Source organism: Felis catus, chromosome A2 (assembly GCF_018350175.1).
Source record: "Felis catus isolate Fca126 chromosome A2, F.catus_Fca126_mat1.0, whole genome shotgun sequence".
Lineage (NCBI taxonomy): Eukaryota > Metazoa > Chordata > Mammalia > Carnivora > Felidae > Felis > Felis catus.
In genome coordinates, this window is record NC_058369.1 from 85,119,013 (window position 1) to 85,138,178 (window position 19,166).

The 19,166-nt window shown below is 37.1% G+C and overlaps 2 protein-coding genes across 4 annotated transcripts in view; one reads left to right on the top strand and one right to left on the bottom strand.

Moving 5' to 3' along the window:
• GNAT3 (G protein subunit alpha transducin 3) overlaps nt 1-19,166 on the bottom strand; it is a 300,648-nt gene that overhangs the window by 146,975 nt on the left and 134,507 nt on the right. Inside the window, exon 5 of one of the 2 annotated variants that reach the window (XM_045052312.1) lies at nt 16,906-17,031. The exons of the other annotated variant lie outside the window; for it this stretch is intronic. The gene's annotated coding sequence lies outside the window, so the exon portion shown is untranslated. The remainder of the gene's footprint in view (nt 1-16,905; nt 17,032-19,166) is intronic. 2 annotated transcript variants of the gene reach the window in all.
• Nucleotides 1-19,166, top strand: part of CD36 (CD36 molecule) — a 76,757-nt gene that overhangs the window by 6,188 nt on the left and 51,403 nt on the right. Inside the window, exon 1 of one of the 2 annotated variants that reach the window (XM_011280346.4) lies at nt 16,688-16,819. The exons of the other annotated variant lie outside the window; for it this stretch is intronic. The gene's annotated coding sequence lies outside the window, so the exon portion shown is untranslated. Of the gene's footprint in view, nt 1-16,687; nt 16,820-19,166 lie in introns of those variants that run through there. 2 annotated transcript variants of the gene reach the window in all.

The following is a 19,166-nucleotide window of genomic DNA, read 5'->3' on the forward strand; positions in this document are numbered from 1 at the left end:
TCTCTCTCTTTCTCTCAAAAATAAACATTAACAGTGGGTTAACAAAAACATTAATATGTAGTGGGTTAACAGTTAACAAAAACATTAATAATGTTAAAAACATTAACAAAAACAGTGAGTAAACGGAGAGATTAAGAAACTGTCCCAGGATCTTGGAGCTAATTAAATGAAAATGGGCCTAACCTGAGCCCACCCTCACATCTAGTTATATTATTTCCTTTCTATTCTTTTCTTTCATCTTGTTACTAGACCTGAAACCTGGGACTCATTCTTGATTTTTTTTTTTTTCTCCTTAACTTAGCTATTTATTCACCAAGGCTTAGCTCTTCATGCTCCCTTCTAAATATCTCCCCATCTCTCCTAAGTATTTCTGAAATCTTTCTCAACTTCTTCTCCAGCCCACTATAATTCAGACCATATACTTTTCTGCCTAGAATAGTTCAGAAGATTTCCTCTGGCTCAATCTACTCTCCAGAGACCAGAGCCATCTTCCAACCCTGAATTTTATTGTATTCCTTTCCTAAAATCATTGAGTAGCTCTCTATTGCTTTCAAGAGAAATTCTTGACAGAAAGAATTCCTAGGTATTTAGGCACACGTCTTGATGTGGTTTGTTGATATTAGGTCTTTGTGTTGTCATCTGTTCCTGCCTCTCTCGTGTCCTGTCTTGTCTTTCCAAAACTCATATGCTATACCAAAGCCTTCTCAAAATATCTGTATTTCCTCACTGTGTGTGTTCTTCTGGATTTATATATTTGGGGGGAATGGCTCTGATCCCTTTACCTTCTCCCACTTTCTTTACCTGGGCCTGTATTCTATGACTCTCAAGGAAGATCACACTTCTTCTAACAAAATGTCCTTCATCTCTCTTCCCCAATCCACTATTCTTCCCCCTACCTGAGTGCAGGTGTCACAATGTATCATAACAGTCTGCTTAGGAACTTATCTTCCTAGCCATGCTGTGAGCTACTTGAGTGTTGTACCAGGATTTTGTTTTGGTCATTCTCCTATTTTGTCCCAATTAGAAGTCCAGACCAAGAATGCCAGAGGAATTTATTTTGCTCTTGCAAAGGCTACAGATTAGTGAAACATTTGCCAGTGTCCTGGAGAAATAAAAGTATAAATAAGTGAAAAACAAAGTTAATGATTTCCTATGAAAGTTATCATTTCCTATGATAGGAAAGTAGCTCCAAAAGCAATCTGAAATTTTCAAGAACGAGGAAGAGTTTGATAGGGGAAATGACCCAGTATTTTAACCTGTAGAAGTAACTGCAAAAAGCCTGGAGCAAGAATCTGCATATCCTCTGGGTTGTGACATGGAGGTGAAGGGAGCCAGATCACAACTTGGTTCAGGTTCCAGGCATGACCGCCCAGCAGGTGCTTGCTATGTAGGCAAAGGGTTGAGGGCAAGATAAGATAAGGAAAGGACATGCACTATGAAGTTGAGTCAAACTCCGAGTCTGATCTAGTTTTAAATCCTTCCTTCTTTTGGAAAAAAACTCCTGGCAAGTAAGGGCTAGAGATTAGAGAGTGAGAAGTATATCTCCTAGCACTCAGTTCAGTTTTAACAGCTATTTAAATCAGATTGGATTTAACACAGCTGTTCTCAAAAAAATTGTTATATATGTGAATAACCAAAAATGTTTAACTCAGTTCTCATAATGCTTGCTTTTCAGAAATCCGTTGTTACATTGCTGTTTTAATTACCTTCCTCATCACCACCCTTAGGATCACTCTTGCTATTTTCTTAATCTACACTCGAACCCTGTACTTCCTACCCTGATTACCATAAAATTTTAATCCCTATTAAATACAGACTTTATCTTAATCCCTTTTAAGAAGTTGTTTAAAATTAACCGACCATTATCTTGATGGCCCTTTACTTGGAGGGCCATTAGTTCCCTAATTATATGACCCTATGCCTATGTTTTGTACATACCACAATAGTATATTATCTTCAATGTTGTGACCTCGACTCCTTCCCTCTAGTGGGATTTTAGTGAAAAAGACAACATTCTCCCCTAGCTTCTTTTGAAACAGGATTATAAAGCTCTTCAGTGGTTCAATGTCCTTCAGCTCTTGATGTGTCCCCCCTGTGCCCTGGCTTATGTCCCCTAGCTTGGCATATTCTTTTATTCTATATTTGATATGGCTGCTCTAACCTTAAGATCTTTGTCTGATGCCATTTTGCACACCCATAATCATTTCTCCTGTTCCTCATCCCTAAGGCGTCTTCTAATTATCCTTCCTTTAAGTTCCATTTAGTCTTCCACAACATTCTGGAGTATTGTGGTACCAAATACGTCAGAGCTTCTTGATGACACTGGCAGGAAGAGCCAAGCTTGTGAGATACTTTATCACTGTCAATGGTCTTTAGCCAAAGACCTGCAGGAACACACCTGTAGTTGAACAAGTTGAGTTGATGATTCATCTCAAAGAGGGCAAAGTATACCACAGGGAAACAAGGGTGACTCAGTAAGAAGGTGGTAAAAAGAAACTCATATAGAATTTGGATTTGGGGTGATTAGATTGGAAGTGGGGTTAAGGAAACAGAGTTGTGCTCTGAATTGGATGTTGTGGGGAAGCAAGGTAATTTTACCACTGGGGGTCTAATAAACCTTATCTAGGAGTAGGGAAGAAGAGACTGGCTAAGGCTGTGATTGGCAAAGCAGCAGCAATGACCCATATTAGCTGGGAAAGGGAGTTATGTGGTATCTTAGTGTTCATAAATGCTCTGTGTTTAGACATCATTATAGAGCGCTTGGTTTTTGTCATGAACCATCATGATCATAGAGTGGCCTTTTCTAAAGTTGATGTTCTGTCAAATTGTTGATGTTCAACAAGAGGATACCAAGGCCTGGCTGTGAGTACCAGGCCAATGTCCAGAAACAACAAGACCTACCAGATAGCAGCAGACCAGGTCCTGGACATCAGGAGCTATTTTCTCTTTCATATGACAAAATTCTTTGTTGCTTCAGTAATGAAACTTACCTCTATGAAATCCACTTTCCACTACTTTGGTTATAAGATTCTAATAGAGTTTCTTTGTAATTTTCTCCCTAAGCCCTATGGTATAGTCACTGCACAGTATTTTAATACAAAATCTCATTAATTTGATGCTAGTAATTTGATGGTCAATGAGAACCACAAGAGATCAATCTGTGTATAATAACTACAACATGCACAAACTGTTTAGGGAATTGATTCAGTTCCTTGCATTTACACTCTAAAAACTAATGTGTTACATAAATGAAAAAAATATACCATTGACAGATAAGAAATAAATGGAATAAAATCTTAATTTCATGTAGTGAAAGTTACTTGTGGAAAAATTAAGCAGTCTTTCCACTTACTATACAGGATAAGAATGTAATTAAACAGAGATTGTAAAATCTTGGAGTTGTGAATTATTGTAAATACAGTATTTCTGGAAATCTGCATCTAAGTTTAACTTAAATAAATGTGGTTTAAAATATATGTGTCAATTTTCTACTTAGATATTCTAGATGCCACCTAAAATAAATTGAATCATCTTACTTTTTCTTTTACATAATAGAAAATCATCATAACTTTTGTTTAAAAGAACATCTAGTGAGTGATTCAAGTTCATGATCGAGTATTCAGTGTTTTAGTAATGTGTGGATTTCAAATGAGTAGAAACATTAACAAATGACCCATGCTTCTAATTTGCTTAAGAACTTGTTATCAAGTCTATAGAGGAGGTGTTGTGGGTGGGGATGGGACAGGAGTGGGGGGAGGGCGTTAAGGCTACAAATTAAGCTTGATTCCATAAGTCACACATGCAAAAATTACCTTTCCATAATGTATATTGGAGACATTTGGATTTGGAATATTGTGAAATATATCACTCTCTTTATATGTATATGATTTTTAAACATGAGCTGCATAATAAATGCAAGGTTTCAGTCCCATATATAAGGTTAAGATTTTCCTTCCACCTTTGAGTTTTTTCAATTGGTCTTAAAATAAAAAAAAAGGCAATACAAAATAGAGATTTGTTATTCACCTCTGCTTTATTTATCATATTATTAATAAAGAGAAGCTATTTTCATTGAACTTTATAGAATTTGCCCTTAGTTATCTTTGAAGATAGGATCTAAGCAAACAAAGATGTGCATTTTTTACTTTCCCCTTAAGATTTACCCTTTTGCATGATCCTAGTTCATCTTTCCTGTTTTCAAGTGAAACATGTAGCTTTGTTTTATGTGAGACGGTAACTGAACAGGAAACTGACATTGAGAAGTTAAAACTCGAGTTAAACATTTCCACTGTTAATTAAATAACAAGGTTTAAGTCTTTTTAAAGATTACAGATGTCTGTTATGAGCCTAGGCGATGTGAGTGGATTCAAGTCTTGTACAACCACTGCCATCGTTTTGAATGCGACATCTGAATGGTTCAATAGTTAGAGCAAGGTCATGATAACTGACTTAATTCCCTGTTAATAAAAGGAGAACAATACCAATAAGTATAAAAAAAATCCATTAGTTAGTTGGGAAATCAGTATTCTTGGAGACCATTCTTTATTTTTTGCAGAGTCAAATTTGCATAATGTACTTGGGGGTATGTGTATATTTTAACATTACAATCTGGAAGACTGCTGTAAATAAACATAATGACTGCTTTTTGTGATGGTCAAAAGGAGTACTTTGTGTGCCCAGTTTAGCAAGAGATACCTATTTTAAATGGAAATTTAAAATTTAGGGTCAATCACTTTTCTTACCTGAAACATTCCTGCACTTGGCGTGTTTCTGCAAACTTCATCCACCATGGATATTCTTAAAATGATTGTTGTATGACTTATGCCAGAATAAAATGGCACCTTTCTCCTCTTACATCTAATCCTTGTTTTTCCAGGGCGTATTATTAGCCTTAGGGGCAAACAGTAGTGATTGTTTTTAATTGCAAAAACCACACAGAGTGTTTCTTGGAGAATATTCTTGTTTTCCACTAGCTTAGATTCTCTTTTTTCCCTTATCCTATACCTCTTTAAACGGTCCTAATGCATTTACATTTTATGCAGGCACTGGTCAAACAACTGCACCAAAAAGCAGGTTCATGTAATCCTTTCATTTATTGCATATTCTTGACAAGGTCCTTCTGTAAATTACTGAGCCTAGTCTAAGCAAATGAAATGATAAGTGTCTCCTACATATTGGTCCATGGCCTTTGCAATACAGACCTCCATATCTTGACCTTTGTTCCCCACACTTACCTCCACATCTCCCCAACCCCCATGATGATGCTAAAGTGCTGCCCTGATTCCACACCACTACCTTAAAAGCTAAACCACTGCCTGGAATGTGAAGTGGGGAAGATGAGAAATTAAGAGATTAAATACTTCCTAATAGCAGTGGAAGTGTGTGAGTGTTCCTGTTAACAGCTTAACTGTTGTGCTATTTGTTAGCATTATACTATATTTGACACTTCAACCGGTGCCGGTATAAGAGAAGTGTCCAGTTCTAGGTTCCTTTGGATTTTAGTGTTTTGTTTCTGCTTTTACGGGAGCTCTTGGTTCAGTTTTTACCCAGTTTTCATTACTTCTCCTATTCCTACCCCTGCTGTTAGGCTCCAGAGCACCATCAAAAAGCTTTTCAGGAGAGTATTTCTCCCACTCAGGAGGAGAACTCCTGGGGCTGGCTTCGTTTTATAGCCCTCCTCGCCATGGATGCCACCGCACACTGCAAGTATCTTCCTACTACTCCAAAAGTCTGTCTAAAGTGAGTCCATCTCCTCTTCATTGACTGAATACAAGTTTTAGTTCAGAGCCTCATGTCTTCCCAGTATTCATTAGTCTCCTGTGTAGACTCTCATCCCAACTTATTGCCTTTAATATGACCCTTTATAAGTAACAACTCTTATCTTGTCATTTCCGTGACTTAAAGTGACTTAATGACTCTATTCTGCTTACAGAATAAAACTCAAGTTTCTTAGAATCATGCAAAGGGCTTCAAAAGCTGGTTTCTGTTCATCTTTCTCACTTTGTGCCATTTCCCTGCAAAGAATTTTGTGGTTTTCCAAATACATCATTCCCTTCTGGCTTTGAATTTATACATGCTGTTCTTTCTACTTGTCCTGACTTTACAACCTCTTGGGTGGTTAGAAAATGTCTACGTATCCTTTGACGCCTTTCCATTAATTTATAGTGTATCTCCTCTAAACAAAACCACGATCTCTGAAAGACATTTTTTTTCATCTTTGTGTCCCGGAACCAAGATCAATGTCTGGTTATAGTCAGTGGTCAGTAAGTGTTTAAGTGAATATATGAGTTAATGAGTGTCCAAATACCTTTCCTCCTTTTTCATCCGAAGCTTGGAACTTTCTTTATTCTACTCTTTATCATTTCTCTCAATTAAGCTTAGGGGAAAGCTTCATGAAAACTCTTGGAATTTTCTCCAATAGTAGTTCCCAAGTGTAAAAACTAGGCTATATAATTATTATTTATTAAATAAATCTGAATTCAAGTGCTACATATTTTGTGACATTGAATAAATTGTGTAACCTTTCAGTATCTCAGCTTCCCCATCTGTAAAATGGGTGCAAAATTATCTTAGGGTTAAGATTTTAAAAGCCAAACTATATATATACATATATATGTGTATATGTATACACACACACACACACACACACACACACACACACACACATTTATGTATATATAAATCTGAAACTCCATTTCCTCATCTGAGAAATAAATCATTTAGATTAAATGACTTTTAATATCCCTTGCAGGTTTCAGATTTAGGGGACATGAACTTTGGTCCCTCTTCTCTTACTATCTGTGACACTGAGAAGATAAATTTTCAGGTCCTCTCTGTGCTTCTTGGCTAAAATGAGGGGGTTGTACTAGGTGATCTATAAAGAATCTTCCAATCTAAGTTTACTGGATCATCTGTTATCTAAATCTATATGTCTGTTTCCTTTCTTTTGTATATACTTACTACCATACAGCGTCCCAGGTTTGTTTTTAAAATTACTGACTAATGAATATAATTTCACCAGGGGAAAGTGTTCTCAATTTACAGATGTACAGGCTGGGAGCTGGTAAGTAACAGGTTATATAATATCTTGGTCAAATTCCAAACACAAGCAAATTTCCGTGTGTTGACTTTCTGATCTACAGAATTCTATAGCAACTGTTTGTAAAGACTTCAAAAAAATTTCAGATTAAATAGGAGTAATGTCAGCAAAATAGCAGTTTTAGAAATTTCTAGCACCCATTCTGTCTCAGAAACCTCAATCTGAACCACTACCTACATGAAAATACCTTTATAAGAGCTAAGGTTTCCAGGTGATTATTTACGTATGTGTGTGAAGCAGGTACCATGTTTTTGTAGAGACATTGAGACTATAGCCCATGGCCTCAATCCTTTCTGTAAAGTAGAAAATAAAGCAGTTTCCTGAGCAGATACATTTCCTGGGAAATTGTTAAGAAAATGAAGATGTGGCACAACCAAGGGAGTGAAGGGAAGAGACACAAGGTAGGAAAAGAAGTAAAGGATTGGTAAGTAGTTATTGCAGACAGCTTAATTCAAATGTAATCTTGTTTTGGGCACCAGGGTGGCTCAGGAGGTTAAGCTTTGGACTTTGGCTCAGGTCCTGATCTTGAGGTTCATGAGTTTGAGCCCCACTTTGGGCTTTCTGCTGCCAGTGCAGGGCCCACTTCCTCTGTCTCCCTCTGTCTCTGCCCCTTCCCTGCTCCCCTGCTCATGTGTAGGTTCTCTCCCTCTCCCTCTCCCTCCCTCCCTCCCTCCCTCCCTCTCTCTCTCCCCCCTGCAATAAACATGAAAAATATTAAAAGAAACAGATATAATACTGTTTTAAAATGTATTTGATTATCAAATGAATGTGATTGAAAAAAGTCAAACAGTATTTTAGCACCTAAAGAAAAAAAGACCATTGTCCTATTTTCCCTAGCTTCTCCCATTCCCCATGCCTCTTTCCAGGAGAAAAATACCTTGAACTATTTCTAGATAACATACTTACAGTGTTAATTCTTGATTTTATAAAAAGTATTCTCTTTTACACATGGCCTTTGATTTGTTCCTATGGAGAAGGATCTAGTTTTTATACTACACTACAGAACCCTGCCTCCATTTTACCCACTTGATATAGTCACCTTTCTTGATAGTATTGACTATCTACCTTCATGTTATAAATTTTCTTAAAAGGAGAGCCACAAGTTTGGAATGAGTGCTTTCTTTCTGGTAAAATTTATTTTTTCCTGGTGATGATAATCGCCTCCTAAAATCCTGTCATCCTCCTGACCCAATACTAACTTCACCACCACCCCCAAGGCCTGTGACATAATTCTTATCCTAGAACTTCTTTTAAATTTCTTCCTGGAAATTCCTTTTGTCTCTCGGTTGTCAGACAAGCTATATTCTCCATCCTCTGTGTTCTGATTTCTTTGTTTACTTCCTTACTTTGGTGGAGTTTCTGTTCTGGGAGTTCTTTGAACTCCTTAGGAAAGGATAAAAGACAAGTAAAATTTGGGAACTTGCAGATATTAAAATTCTCCTTCTTGAAAACATGTTTGCATATAGAATTACAGTTGGAAATCCTTTCCCTCAGATTTTTAAAGAGATTGCTCACATGTCTCCTAAATTCCCAGTGTTCTGACTTGGTGTGACGTTATTCCCAAGTCCCCCGGGAGGCTTTTAAGATCTTCTGTTATTCTTGATACTCTGCAAGCATGTGAAGACAGACAGGTAGGACAATGGCCTGTGGCCATTTCAATCCACCATGCTAAGCTGGCTGACTTCTTGTACTCTGGAGACTTAGATCCTTCAATTCTGGATAACACTCATGCATTCTATCCTTACCACCCCCCCCCCTTTTTTTTCTGGTTTTATTTTTCTTTCCCTGGAAAACCCTTCCTATGAATGTTGGATCTGTTCTGTTCCTCTGATGGTGCTCTTGTGGCTCCTGTACTGATGTCATGCCTGTGATATTCCAAATGCCTTGCTGACTGTGTTATTTCTACAACCATTATTTAAATTTCTTTATTGCTACCTTTTATTTCCCTTTCTATGACTTTATGATTTTCTGTTTCACTGGTTTCATGATGGAGTATCTTCCCTTAGTTGTCTGAACAGAGTAATCACAAAAAAATATTTAGTGTTTTTTATTCCCTTTTCTTATATTTGTCCTTATTGTCTCCTTGCCTGTTTTATTTATTTATTTATTTATTTATTTATTTATTTATTTATTTATTTTTTCAACGTTTATTTATTTTTGGGAGAGAGAGACAGAGCATGAGCGGGGCAGGGGCAGAGAGAGAGGGAGACACAGAATCGGAAACAGGCTCCAGGCTCTGAGCCATCAGCCCAGAGCCTGAGGCGGGGCTCGAACTCATGGACTGCGAGATCGTGACCTGGCTGAAGTCGGACGCTTAACCGACTGCGCCACCCAGGCGCCCCTCCTTGCCTGTTTTGAATACTGTCGTGCATGTCAGAAGTGTTCCTCAAATGTTTGGTGATTGTCCATTTACATTTAAAATTGTGGCATATAAATACGAATCTCATTCTAGAGTTTCATTGACCAATATGGTAGCCACTAGCCACAGGTGGCTATTGAGAACTTGAAATAGACTTAGTCCAAACTGAGATGTGCTACAACAGTAAAACAAAAACCAGACTTGTAAGTCTTTGTATATAAAAAAAGTAAAATATCTCCTTAATAATTTTATGTCAATTATTATAATACATTATAATAAGGATAATATAATTAATATATTAACACATAATTTATATATAATTATTATATTAAAAGGATAGTATTTATGATATTGGGCTAAGTGATATATTAAAATTAATATCACCCATTTATTTATGCTTTTAATGTAGCTAGTGAAGATTTCAAAAGTATATATAACATGAGGCTCACGTTCTGCTTTTATTGGACAGTGTCCCTCTAGAGGGATCAAGTAAGCTTCTGGTCATTTCATTTTCCTCCCCCATTACCCACTTCTACTAGGAAGTAATGTAATGTGTTCTCTTGGACCAGTCAGTTCCCCCAGAAAGAAATCCTGTCATTTCTTGTTCGCTGGAGCTCTGGAAGAGGCAGTAGAAAAGGAATCAGTATGTGGAATTTCACTTCAACTTATTTCTGCACGGATCTCCCTCATGCCCCTAACTGGGCCTTCTGTTTTTAAATCCAGAGTTCTTTGCTCAATATTGTCAAAGCAGAAACACCCTACCTTTTAACAGGGTGAGGAAGGAGAGTGCATTGGCTGAGTGGAGTATTTGAAGAGAAGATCTGGGGTTTAGGACTTAGACAGTCAACCAAGTTAGACCCTGCTTCCCATGGCACTCCATGCTGCTGGTTCATGACCCTTTCTGGAGTTACTTAGCAGATCCTTTTTGCTTCATATTGACTTTCTGTTGTAGGCATAGATGTTGAGAATCTGACATTTTAGGGCCCATTATCATGAGTCCATTTGCTTTCTAAATATTGACTTATTTTCTGGATTTTGTCATCTAAATATCTGGGCTGAACACATATGTTCATGGTTTTTTTTTTTTTTTTAATTCTATGACTTTCATTTTAATGAAATTTCAGGTGCATGTGAAAATGGATTCAATCTTCCATGTTTAACCAGAGGTCTTTAAATCACTCATCTTTTCCTTCATTATTTTCTGTCAGATTATGCTCAGGCATTTAAGTTTCCCATAACCTGGTCTAAATATACTTCCCTCTACCTGAATAGGTCAAACCAGGCTTACATTTTCCACATGCCTTTTTTTTCCAACCATACCAATGATAGTGCTAAATGCTTTATGTAATTACCTAATTTTATATTCTGAGAACCCCACTTCCTTCTACTTATTTATATTCAACTAATCTTCTAGGGAAGATTAAGGATCTGTGAGTTCTGTGAACATACTCTTAGGACTTCATTGTTTCCTTGATTGTTTCCTACATTTTACAGTTTTTATAATATGATGAAATGATATTGTGAGATATTAATCCACATGATTTTATCCCTCTACCCTTTTCCTTCTCTTTGAACTGCAAAATAGGAAGCTGCAAATTGGGGAAGGACCTTGAGTGAAGACAAGAAATAGACTTTATGTGAATATTCAGTGTTAATAAAGATATGAAAAGCAGTTATCAAACTGACACATTGTTCTCAACATTATTTCAAAGTAGCGCAAAGGGCAATACACTTGAATAGAGGTGGGAACAAAGGAGTTTAGATGTGGAGGAATCCCAGAGAGCTACTGCGGTCTGCCTTGCCGCAGACACATTCCTAAAGGCAAGCTTTCTCACCTCCATCCCCAGAGGCGAATATGAGGATCTCAGAGCTGAGGCATGCCTCAGAGAGAACAGCCTCCGAAAACACTGTGTCCATCATGGCTCCAGAGCAGTGGTGTATAATAGGCTGTGTGTGATGTGAAGGCAGCTATGTTTAGAAACAGATTCACAGAGCTCTTGGGGCCCTATCACTCTGCTCAAGGCCCTACACAGTTGCATAAGTAAACTGAGGAAAACAGGGCCATTACCTGCCAAGTGCTCACGACCAGGACAGGGAAAGCCACAGCCACCAGTTTAGAGAGGGTATTCTGTGTTCTAATCTCTTCGTCCGGTTTTTTTTTTTTTTTTTTTTTTTTTTTTTGGTAAAAACATGCTTCTGATAAGATTATCATTTCACAAAGTAAATACAATGTGATAGTGCAAGAAATAAAAACTGTGATGTGATTATTTAAAAAGTCAACCAACACACATCAGTGCTACGTCACCTGCCCTGCAATCAGATTCTGGAGATAAGTGCAGTGACTTTGGAAAGGACTCACTAGAAAGAACTTTGCTTGTATGTAGCCCAAAGGAGGAAGGGGCACAAGATACCCTTTCAGTGGTATTTAAAACTAGATTTGAATAATGATGTGTCCAGTTGTCTCATTCTAGGAGCTTACCCATATATCTGACACTTATTGTGGGTTTAAACATTGAGCTAGGTATAGTTCAGAGAGAGAGGAGTCCAGTCCCTGCCTCCAGGGAGTTTGGGAGTTACCTATTTGATAGAGGGAAGCAAGACTTGGCTTCCTATTACCTAATCCAGTTGAGCAATAAACAGGGAGAGACTCCAGGATAAAGTGCCTGACAGAGGTCAGAGTAGGGGTTGCATGTGAGAGAGTGTCCTGTCCTCACATAGCCTCTGTGTCTTGTAAGGAGAGCCTTGGCATGAATCTGACCAGAAGGCTTTATATTTGAGTGGCATCTGTAGGAGTAGATTTTAAAATGAGTAATCTGGGATTGGGAAAAGACTTCTAAAGTGGGGGAAATAAAAGATATAAGAGGATAATCAGTGCTTCTAGAAAGCCAATGTCCCTGACTTAATGCTATGATCTAGACTTTACCATTTCAAGAATGTTTTATTGTCAAAAATAGAAGGACTGAGAAAATTTTATTTAAAAAGTTTTCCTCTGCTTTCAAGTGGAAACACATCTACTGCATTTAATTTCTTTATATAGGAATGCATCATTGAAGTTTTTATCTTCTGTGAATCAGTATTTGTACAACCGCAGGTTTCTTGTTTCCCGAGGCATGAATATGACTGTTTGCTTTCTTTAAAGCCTAACATTCATAGTAAGAGGATATGTTTTATCCAGAGTAAGACATACACAAATATACTAAGATCTTCTTAAAATTTACTTAATACAACAAAGAGATCTCTAAGTGTCATAAGCATGTACCTTTTGATATGTTCAGGCTGATTAGTTTTAGATTTAAAAATCATTAAAGTGCTTCCAAAGTTATATATACACCTTAACTTTCAGTCTCCATTATTTTCAAATCAAATCAATGAATCACAATAATTGGTATGCTTACCAATTTATTGGTATGTCAACATATTTACTCTCATTTTCTAAATTTAAATGACCTTCCACTATCTGTGAAGGTATGGAAACACCAAAGATGTTATAAAATGTATCCAGTATGTTGTTACTCTTTTTTTCAGCATTAAGTAAATTTGGGGGCTTTGAGGAAGAATTTTTAGTTCCTTCTTGGACTTATTTATGCAAAGTTATAATTCTTGGCAGCTTAATACAAATTGCTTTTGAATTTTAAGAAGAAACCACATTTTTCCCCTAACAATGCCTGAACTTAGCAGGCATCCAATTAATTTGAAATTAATTTCCTCTAATCTTATTTTGATGTTGCTGGCAACAACTTTTTATATTTTCTTCCTTGAGGTCACTAGCTTTTTGGTAGAAATTGCTCTTTTAAAATTTTTTTTTCAACGTTTATTTATTTTGGGGACAGAGAGAGACAGAGCATGAACGGGCGAGGGGCAGAGAGAGAGGGAGACACAGAATCGGAAGCAGGCTCCAGGCTCTGAGCCATCAGCCCAGAGCCCGACGCGGGGCTCGAACTCACGGACCGCGAGATCGTGACCTGGCTGAAGTCGGGCGCTTAACCGACTGCGCCACCCAGGCGCCCCGAAATTGCTCTTTTTAAAGATGGAGAAATACCTTCTGCCTTTAACCTTTCTCTGTGTTGGCCAATAACTGGTAGTCAGTCTCTGACTTACGCTTTTGGAAGAAGCTGGAAATATTAATCCCTCTATGAAGCTTGGCATCTCTCCTGCTGAAACTTCCCCCTCTGTATGTCCTCCACTGTGCCATAAACCTTCCATTAAACCACCTATCATATTACTATAATAACTTTTCTGTATGTCTATCTCTCACTCCATGAAGATAAGTTTTATTTACCTTCATAAACTCTGGACCCAGAAATACCCAGTGCCAAGAGGAATAGTTTAATAAGAAATTTCTTTACATTCTTATTTAATGTAACTATAATCTCTATATAAGAGTGATGAAAATAATTTTAAAACCTCAGGGTAGCATAGCAAAATGTGTCTGCTGAGAGCTTTATATTGGCAAAAGGTAAAGATTTAGATCTGGGCAAGGAAATGTTTGTATGTGACCATGTATCCTTATGTCTTCCTACTAATCTTTGCTATTGCTTGTTGTATGGATGCATAAACTCAAGGTCATCCATTTCATACTGATGCTGAAAATTTTAGCATTTATCTAATTTTCTTAGTTTTCCTTGTGTTATCTCCTCTGTAAAAATGTGGCTCATAATACCCAATTAGAGAATTTTTTGTGGACTTAAATAATGACAAATGGAAGCATTTAGTATGACACCTGGGCCATGGTATAATGTTAACAAATAGGTCTCCCTTACTCTTTCCTATGTGAAAGGGAAGAAATAGAATATATTAATCAAGTAAACTTTTATTTTCATATTTAATAACTACATTTAAATTATGTTGAAGATGTTTAAATATTTAAAATAAATTTGAGAAGTCCAAAGAGCAGGAACCAGAATAGCTTTATTTTTTTTTTTTAATTTTTTTTTTCAACGTTTATTTATTTTTGGGACAGAGAGAGACAGAGCATGAACGGGGGAGGGGCAGAGAGAGAGAGGGAGACACAGAATCGGAAACAGGCTCCAGGCTCTGAGCCATCAGCCCAGAGCCCGACGCGGGGCTCGAACTCACGGACCGCGAGATCGTGACCTGGCTGAAGTCGGACGCTCAACCGACTGCGCCACCCAGGCACCCCCAGAATAGCTTTAAAAAATCAACTTCACTCTAGTGATAGTATCTAGTGCATGGCAATCAAAAAGAGGTAAAAGTTATTCTAATTTTCCAGGAATTGAACTTTAAGTTGGTGAGCATTGCTAAAGAGGAACAAAGAATAATGACATATACACAAAACGAAAGCAATGCTTTAGCAAATATCAAACCAGAACCTAGAAGAAGATATGTGACAAGAGGTAAAAACTAGAGAAAACAGAAGCATAAGGAGAAAAAGAAAGCAATGTTTTTTTGAAAACCATTAGGGCAATGTAGAATAAGCATTTTCAGTTCTCTGGGTCTCTGTGACCTCTTTTGCTCAATTATCAGGACCAGATGATTCCTAAGATTCCTTCAATTTCTGCAGTATAAAGGTCATGAACAGAGAGAAGAAATGTGTCATGCGTAGAAGTGGGTGAAAGGTCTTTGAACTAAGAGTAACAGCTATTTATATCTGAGTAAATGTGGATGTTCTGGGAGCCTAGGAAACTCTGTTATCTTCTACCGTAGAATCTTTCTATAGAATTGTCCTCTGTATGTGAGGTGCGTCCCCAGAATGTGAGCTCCTTGCAGGGAGGTGTTGCTAACCTATCCAAGCTGATTTGAATGTATTCTATTATTGGTTTATCTTAGTAAATATTGGTAGCTTTCAACAACTAACAGCAGGGAGAGCTATAAATCTCCTTCTTAAAACAAAGTGAAAGCTCTCTCAAATTGGCTTCTAACTGAAGCAGATGAGCAGCAAGCAGGAACTCAACCTGTTGCCCATGCTCCACGAAGCTTTCATGTTCTGTACTTTTCAGTGTCTCAGTAGTCCTTACGTGGACAATTCAAAGGCATATGCTTGACATGCTAACCATGGAATTCAGCTAACCATACCGTCATAGTCAGACAATGGGGAATGCCCCCAAATCAAAAGCTACACAATGGGCCATTTCTCAACTGAGCCTTAGGCATCTGGGCTTGGTGGGTTTTTATAACCTGTGATGTAAGAGTAGGGAGTTAGCCATATTTCTAGCCAACTCATAAATCTTTGAAGCCATTCATTTCACCACTGGGAACCTCATTATTATTTTTTATGGAGAGTTTCAGATTTTACGAGATAAAGGTAATTAAATTACAGATTTTGATTACATGGTAAATAGCTCTAGAATGAATGTTCACAACTAGGGTAGCACCCCACTTTAGAAGGTGGATTGAAAGTGTTCAGTACTCACCCATTGTATTTATTCTGTTTGTTTCAAGTTTTTGTTTAAATTCTAGTTAACATAGAGTGCACACGTTGTATTTTATATGGAAATATTTGTAGTGCATTGCAGAAAAACTCATGGTAGGAAACATGCTTTCTTCCTCTTTGTGGCCGAGTTCTTGGAACACAGTGGTCACATGATAAATATTCACCAAATATGTATGTATAAGGATGCATATTATCAACAGTAATCCCCAGGAAATTACTGACTAAATGATGGGAGAAAAATCATATTTTTTTGTCTAATTTAGCTTATATTATAATGGCTCGATTTGTTTTTGGAGTGTCTTTACTTTTTTATTCTAAGGAGTTGCAAAAATAAGAGTACACCCACCAAATATTGCTATCTTAGTTCTCTTACATGGCAAAGGAATAACTGTTGTAGACCCCAAGCTGTTGATTTTGCAATGCCCTGACCAAGAAGCCTCTTCTCTCCAGCTTTCACAAACTAGAATATTCATCGATGCTTTGATTCTTCTCCTAAGAGAAGTGTGCATGTTTTTATCAGGTTCCTATAACAAAGACACAGGATGAAAGGAGTCAAGGGAACCACTCTAAGAAAATAAGTAGGACTATCCCTGGAGAGAGATCTGCTTCTGTGTTCTTTTAAACGTCACAGCGTAATTGTTTCTTTCTATCCCTTTTTTTTTTTTTTTTTTTAAAGAAAGAACCAGGGTGAGGAGCAGCTCACTTGTAAGCTGGGGAAGTTGGCAAACACTGGCGGCAGAGTCTAACTTTGGTTTAGCAATCATACTGCCTCAGTGGAGTGTCACTCAAAACTCCACAGCCATTCTTGGATACTTGAAGGTGGGGCTCACAGCAGGCAGCAGTGATTTGACCCAGCACTTGGGGCAAACATAACCACAGTTATCAGTGTTAATTCCATTGTCTTCCAACCAGCATTTTGCAAGTGAGTTAATATTGGAGGATTTGCCCTTTTTCATCGGACTCCAAACTGGTAATTATGCTTATGTAATCCCTGTGAAGTTTTCTACCCTAACAACATAGGACGCAAGACTGGTTCCTTTAATACTAAAATCTTACTTTGATCTGGTTTTTTGCTTTCTTCTTGTCCAGTTTAAGCTCTGCCTGCATTTCTCTCTTCTCTCGGGGAGTATTTGAGATACAGACCTACAGGCACCCTGTCCCCAGCTTTTTGATAAGTTGTATCTAAAAGAAAATGGAAGCAGTTGTAACTTTACCATGTATAATCTTGCCAGTAATAAATACAATACTAAGTGATAAGAGGATATTAAAAAATACTCAGAAGTATCGAAACCCTCCAACAAACATGTGGTTATATACATGCAGCAGTGGAGGAGTATCTTAACAGAGCAACAATGTACTAAAAGGACAAATTCATGCACAGTTCTTTTATTCTTAAGAATATCTATGCCCAGGGAGACTGTTAAACTGCAGATGAATTTTATAATTGCCTGGAAAGGCAATTATAGTATAGTTATGCAAGTTTTGGACTCTCTTATATGAAGATTGTAACGCAGAGTGGGTGTCTTCCCAGTCTTGAAGAAGAATCTATCCTTTCCCATTTAGAATCAACAGTAATCAGTAGCTATCACAGGAAGAGTTTCTACTGCTGACATTCCTGGTATGTCTCTAGTCAACAGGTGGCTTCCTGGGACTTGTATGAGAGGTGACATGTCAACTTTATCTTACATTCAGGTTACAGAACTCTATCATCATATTGTATACCTGGCAGGTTACTGAATCTTTGATGCAACAGCTAACAGGATACAGGAAGTAATGTTACAAAATTTACCATTAAATTAGAACCAGTTTTCAATTTGCACATCATTCCTCCAATGTTTTTCCTGGTAAGAGCTTAGCCACATGGAATGATAATGGGAGGCAGGTATTAGAATTAGGTAAAATTTTACAGATTTCAGACCGAATCATTTTACTGTTCACATATAACAATTTCTAGTAATGGCATTTTATTCTGACCTGCATTGTGATACAGTATTCTATAGGAACGGACGATATCTGTGTGCCTTAACTCTCTTTCACTTTGATTATCTCAAATAGTTGGAAAGTAAGCCTTGTGAATTAAGAGCTATAGAGGCAGTGGTTTGCCTCTGTGGGTACTGTGTGAAGACAGGAGACTCGAGGAGAGTGTTTGACATAGACAGGGGCAGGAAATGCTAATATTACCTCATTCAAAGAATTCCTAAACTTGCTTGTACCTCAGACCTATACAATTCTATTTGATGTTTGGGTGGTTAATTATTCAAGCATTCTAGACAAACCATAATAAAACATTTCAATATAAAATCACAAGCAATTACTGATCTATAATTATGTATGCTACCTAAGTATAAATAATTAGAAAACAAAAAAATTGAGATGACCTGCTGTGTGGTAATGCTGCTAAACAGATATATTTTTTTACACTAAAAGGCAAGGACTTTATGAATGCTGGCATTATGTAAATGACTTTGTCTTTAGAAAGTTGGATTGTGCACGGTATCTTGTCTGTTTACTCAAACATTTGCCTGCTCAACACATACTAGGTATTGATCATTTTCTGTACCTAATTTCATCCACTTAGCACTTTAATCAATTAATTCCCTATCACAAATATTATTATTTGATAAATTAAATGGATACCAACACAGGGACATTTTATGGCAGGTCACTGCTCTACTGGGTCATCAGGGAATCTTCCACTGAGTCTGGTACCACAAGTTTTCATATCTCTCCCTTAAGGATGATGAAAGATCAGTGGATTCCTAAGTATCTGAAGTCTGCGGAGCCTTGGGTTGCTTAGAAACAGTGAATATGGGCTTGCTATGGCAACCCAATTTATCAGTGAATGAAAAGCCAGTTTAGCTGGCATTGTGCCGCCTCTCCATACTTTGATGGTAAGAATATTCAGATCAGATCCTCTATTGTATCAGTAGTTTTTATTATTTATACAATAAAACTATATTTATTAGCAATTTACATATTTACCAATTACAAATTACCAAATTTTGACATAGGAACTTACAGTTTATAATGGATAGCAACTACATGAAAATCAAGCTGAAACTTACTATGTAACGTTAGTACACACTTCAAATTTGTTATGTCTGCTGGTTATTACCCCATTGCCTAACTTTTATGTATAGGATTTTCATTAAATTAAAAGCATGAGAAAGCAAGACTAGTAAAGTATATTATTTATGTGATAAAAAAAGTTTCTGTAAATTTGACTTAGATTAATAATTCCATAAAAACAATCTATAAATTTATCTATGTAATGTAGTACATTTTAGTGATATTTTCATTTTATATTCACTCTTTGT